The sequence below is a fragment of the Catharus ustulatus genome, chromosome 17 (assembly GCF_009819885.2).
Source record: "Catharus ustulatus isolate bCatUst1 chromosome 17, bCatUst1.pri.v2, whole genome shotgun sequence".
In the NCBI taxonomy this organism is placed as follows: domain Eukaryota; kingdom Metazoa; phylum Chordata; class Aves; order Passeriformes; family Turdidae; genus Catharus; species Catharus ustulatus.
In genome coordinates, this window is record NC_046237.1 from 13,760,975 (window position 1) to 13,767,041 (window position 6,067).

Here is a 6,067-nt window from a genome sequence, read left to right on the forward strand (position 1 = left end):
TTCCCATCTCGGCCCAGAAGGCTGTCATGGGGTCCCTGGTTCTGTTTGTTATTGTGAGATGTTACATAGTGATTCATGTCATTATGAAAACACATAATGGGATCAATACAAACAAGAATATTGAATCCAAAGTAAAGCATGGACATAAGACACAGGAAAATCTAATGATTTCACTATATTTGTTTAAATCCCTTTGTTGTAAAGTGTGAAATTTTTGGTTTTATTATCCTCATTAATTGTATCCACTTTTATGTATAAGGAAAATGTGAGTTTGTTTGGACATAAGCAGGCTTGTCCCTGCTCTTACCAGCTTGCTAGGAGGGTAACCTGAGAACATGCTCGAGCCTTGTCCAGACCTGGTGGGGCCTTGTACCCACTGCTGCTTGAGTGCTGGCTAACATGTTCGGGCTTGCTTGGACTTGTACCCCAGCCCACCAGAGACTGCCTATAAAAGGGGCAGTGACCAGGGGTAGGACAGACGTGTTGGCGGAGCGCAGACTCCCTATGTCCCCACTGCTGCTCACCTGTTCCTTATGGACGAGCTAATAAATTGCCTTATTGATTGACCCACCTGATTTTGGTGAGTAATTTATAACAGTTATTAATTCCATAGTTGTTGTTTTGTTTCGCCTTGCTATACATACTAGTAAAGAGCTGTTATTCCTATTCTCATATCTGACTGAGAGGCCCTTTATTTCAAAATTATAATAATTGGGAGGGAGAGGGTTTACATTCTCCAGTCCAAGGGAGGGTCCTGCCTTCCCTAGCAGACACCTGTCTTTCAAACCGAGACACCTGTAACCATTGGTCAGTTCACCAGAGGTGTCTACATGCAGACAAACATCTGTTTTTAGGTATCGTTCGCATTTTTTCTCTTTGATGGTTGAGAATAGTTTGTACAGGTGCAAGAAACCAAGTCCCAATCTTAGAATTCTTTCTCAGGGAAACAAGCTGTTTTCCACCATTATAGGATTCTATTCTTAGGAAAGACTGGTAGCTTTCTCACAGCCCTGTCTGATTGAGTCAAAGTTCAGTCTGTGAAGCTTTACAGGTCTGCTGTTCAGCCACCACACTGGGGCATGCTGAGTTTGTTGTCCACCAACATGCCCAAGTCCTTCTCTTCAGAACTGCTCTCAATCCCCTCTCTGCCCAGCCTGAGCCTGCCCTTGGGACTGCCCTGAGCCAGGAGCAGGCCATGCGTTTGGCCTCATGTCAGCAGAGTCACACTGGGACTTGGGTGATGGTCTCTAGGCCTATGGCAATGACTCCAGCTCGTTGAATCTTACTACTTCCCCTACCTCATGCTTTCCTTGAGACCCCCATGCTCCCCTTGGTACCATCTCATCATTCTTGTTGCAGATTTGCATGGCCAGGTGTGGGTAGCAGGGGCCTGCAGGGGGACTGTCTATGAGGAGACACTAGGAGCTGCCCCCAAGTTGGGCAGAGCTGGCCCCAGAGGGCTGCAGGACAGACCCACCACTGGCTAAGGCTGAGCCAACCAGCAATGCTGGGAGGGCCTCTGTATAAAAACAGGGTAAACACTACTGTGCAACAGCAGCTGGGAGGGAGAAGATGTGAGAGCAACAGCCCTGCAGGCACCAAGGCCAGGGAAGGAGAAGGTGCTGGAGCAGATTCCCCTGCAGTCCATGGTGCAGCCCATAGGGAGGAGAATTTTGACCCGTAGCCCATGGAGGTGAGTAGAGGAGCAGATCCCCACTTCACCCCATGTAAGGAACCCAGAGCACACCAGGTGGGGATGCCCTGGAGGGAGCAGCAGCCTGGGAGGAGCCTACACTCGAGTGGGCTCCTGGCAGGGGCTATGCTCTGTGGAGAGGAGTCCATGCAGGAGCTGGCAGGACACGGGAGTAGTCTGTTCCTGAAGGACTGCACCCCGTGGAAAGGGACCTTGCTAGAGCAGTTCTTAGAGAACTGCGGCCCACAGGAAGGACCCACATTGGAAAAGTTGGTGCAGGAATGTCTCCCATGGAGAAGAGAAACAGGCTAGCCTGTGATTGCAGTGGTTTGGGCCCTCATCTGCCACCAAAACTTCTCAACCAGGGCTGGACAGTCTGGAATTGCCTGTGGCAGGTCTGTGGCCAGCCACACCAGGTGCATGGTGGGTCTCTGATGGGTGCTTGGTGGTCCCTTGGCCCAGGTGCTGTGCTCCTTGGTAGGGACCCGATCACTCTGTGCCCACATGGTCCTTCAGTGTCACCAGCACTTTTTGTGCCTGCTTCAGGACCTCCTCCTCATCCATGCCAGGGAAGGCCTCTCTGGGGGCCATGGGGAAGGGATGGTAGCTTTGTTACTGTGTGGCCTTGCCATCCATGCCACAGTCACAGAACCACTGCACATCCAGGACAAAGCCCCTCAGCTTCAGCTCCTCTGCCTCCAGCCTTTGGGCCATACCCATCAGCCCCTGTGGCCCGCAAAGGCTTTGCCATGGCAAAGCACAGCTGCCATCAGCGCCTTCTGCAGGGCCTGGTGCACTTTGAAGAGTACCCAGCTGGGGCAGCAGGGCTGGCTGTCATTGTGGGCTGCTGTGTGCAGCCAGCGCAGGGCCTTGGGGACGGACGGAGTCAGGGCCATGAGCTCCTCACTGCTCAGCCAGGAGCCATGACATCCCTGTCCACAGTGTCAGGCATTGCTCGCAGGTTTGTATTGGACCCAGAGCTGTGGCCACACCTTTGGATGCCTGACACCACACAGAGGCCTCAAGGTTACCAGGCTGGGATCCTTCCATGGCTTCTCTTCCGTCACAGCCTCCTCCTGCAGCCTCTTCTCTGGCCCTAGTGCAGCATCCACCAGTGCCACGTTGTTCTCCTCCAGAACTAAGGCCACGTCCCGTGGCTCTTGGCAGACCAGTATTTCACGCAGCACGGACAAAGTGGGTGCCTCCAGCTGCCCACCCAGGATGTTATTGATCTCCTGTGCCAGCATCTGCAGAACCCTCAGCTGGTGCCAGTTCTGCACTATCTCTGCATGCTGGATGTAGAGGAGCTGCTGGGCACCACCGGATGGGCACACCTGGGTAACCTGTGACTGGGATCTGCCCTCCACCTCTGCCCCACTGTGCACCAGCATGGTGCAGATGTCCTTGCAGCACTGCACTTTCAGCTACTGCACTGCAAAATCACCATCCCCCTCCATTTCCGTCACAGCCTTGTGGCTCTGCCACTGCAGCAGGGACTCCAGCCCCAGCCTAAACCATGGGAATACCAGCAGGGTCAGCAGACGCCTCTGCACAGTGCACTGAGAGCTGTAGTGACATGGCTGTGCACCACCCTCCTCCAGCTGCTTCTCTGTCACCTCTGAGACCATCCATGGCAGCCTTTGGTGTGGTAGCAGCCTTTGCAGCAGCCTCCTGCCATTACACCCAGACATCGACAGTGCAGCCATGAACACAAAGGTCTTCTCCAGGGCCTGAGCAGCCTCTGAGGGGACACAGTCATTGAAGCACAGTCTGTGGGACAGCTCCAGGCAGCCAGGAGTGCTCAGCAGGTCCAACTCAGCCACAGCAGAGCAATCAGGGGGCTCTGGTTCCTCCCACAGCAGCTGGAAGAAATGTCATGTGGCCAGCAGGACTGTCTTCTTCTGGATACTGGTGAGGGTCCCTCTGCCATGGCTCTTCTGGGAGATTGGGCCAGGACATGGCTGTAGTGAGTCAGTGTGGGGACCAGGAGCACACCAAGGTGTTGCAGAAGATCTCCAAAGGCAGACACGTGGGGGTGAGGAGTGAGGAGGTAGGGGTAAAAGTCAGCCTCATCCAGGAGTGATGTCACCCCCTGGCGTGGCCTGACCATGTCCCATGACTTGGCCAGGACCATGGGCAGCTCAGCAAGGTGCTCTGCATCCACCTCCTTCAGATGGGTCTGCAGGAAGCTGGACATCCTATGGAGCACCCTAGCCCATGTGCGTACCTGCAGTTGTGTCAAGCAGGCTGCCCTGCACACATGCTCCAGGTTGGCCACCACCAGGGCAGTGGGCGTCTCTACAAGGACTCTCATGGCCTTCAGGGACCCGTTCTCAAGTTCAGGGGATTTTGTCACAATGTTGGCTGATGTCCACAGGAGCTCAGCCACATTTTTGTGGTAGGAAATGCTGCTTTTCAGAGCCACGGCCTTAGTGCAGTCTGCAAAAAGAGGGTGCAGGTTCATCAGTTTTGGGGGAATATCCACTGGACACAGGAATTGGATTGAGGCAATTTTCCTCAGGAAATCCTCTGACTCAGGACTTCCCAAAAGGATTGCAAGTCTGCCCTCAAAGGCATCCACATTTGTTCCTCTAATGAGGATTCTTCTATTACCACTCTTTTAGGAAAAGAACAGAACATCTGCCAACTTTTACCAATTATAAATGTTATTTCAATTAAAAGTTACATGAAAGTTGAAGGGGTGGATGTTTTTCTTTTCCTGTGAGTTACTGTGGCATGCAGTGATGTAATGCCATGTGCAAAGGATGAGCTCTTACCATGGTTTTTTAGGTGTGTCAAGGCCAAATGAATCAAGAATTTAAAGAGATTTATGCTACTGTGGAAGTGAATTGCTGGGGACAGCCTCCACTTTGTAATTGAAGTAATTACTCTTAATTAAAGTTATGTTTACCCCAAACTTGAATCTAGATGCTGGTCAACGGCCCCAAAAGTCTGTAAAACATTGCAATCTGGAATTAATATATAAATTGCTTGACTCTCAGCTCCATTATCTTTTTCAAAGCCAAGATGATCATAGTTGCACTTTCTTCTGAAGTTAGACATTGCACAACTGAAAAAGAGTGATTTGTTCATAAAAGAAACTTAAGTATTATACTTCAAATAAATTTGAATTCCTACCTTAGAACTGCTGACATAGGAATTACTTTAACAGCTTTCCACATCTGCTTCTGTTCTACAGGTGCTCAAGTGGCTGAGGCACAGCTTGAGCAAATCTGTGTCCTGCAGTTATGTCACACAGCCTCACTTCTGAACACGTTCCAGGGAAGATCTGTGAATTTCCATCGCTCTGGAAATAAGTGTTTATAGTGTATTTCAGTATAATTTGAATATTTATATCTCAACTACTGAGTTGCTTGTCTGAAAGTTGTTCGTATAAAACGAAGAGTAAGATTGGAAAACAAATCCATTCACTTATTGATAATATAATTTATTCTAAAAACATCTTTCTCTTCTTGTCATTATAAGTGATTTGGGTATGGAAAAAAACAGCATATTTAAATATATGACATATAAGGTAGTGTACATAAAATAGGGAAAAAGAATGGTGATATCTCTCATGATAGAAGAGGTGATTTAACATATTTCTTTTACAGACAAATGATATCATATTAGTATGCAGTGCAGCCCTGTTTCAGATACAATAATTTTCTTGTTTTTATCTTAAACAGAACACCCTGGGTTTTTGGTCAGAAGAAAACTATGATTTAGCATAGTTCTCTTGAGTTTCCAAGAAAAAATTTTCTGTGCTGAAATTTGGGGAAGAATTTGACAGCTACACTTAATCTCATACATTCTGCTTCTTCCAGGTGTTTTAGTACTTTCTGTGACTTTTTGGATTTGTGCATCTTCCTTAAAACTGCTTGTAAAACAAATAAATATTCAGTGTTATTTTCTGTGGCTTTTCTGTGATGAGCTACCGGTGGTGTCAGTGATATTTTTTTGGTGTTAGATATATAAAAAGGCAGACTTGCCTTACCATCTTCAAAAACACATCTGTCTCTTCGAAGTAAGACTTGACAGATAAGCTGCTAAACTGACATGGAAACATACGACAGTCAACTTATTTACACCATAAAAGTCCATCATACTTTCCATACAATTAGATTCTTTCTTTTCTTCACGTTCCCCTTTCCTCCCCTTTTACTTCCAAAGCACTGCTACTCTGCCGAGACGCTTTGCTTTCCGCGCTGTCGCCGCCACAGCCGGCCCAGAGCGGCTCGGCCGCGCTGCAAAGGCAGCCAGTACCAGCTGCAGCCGGCCCAGGGCACAGCTCGACTGCTCCCCAAAGGCAGCCAGTGCCAGCTGCAGCCCCTCAGCAAGCGGAGGCCGCGCTCGGCAGGAGCTGACCGTGGC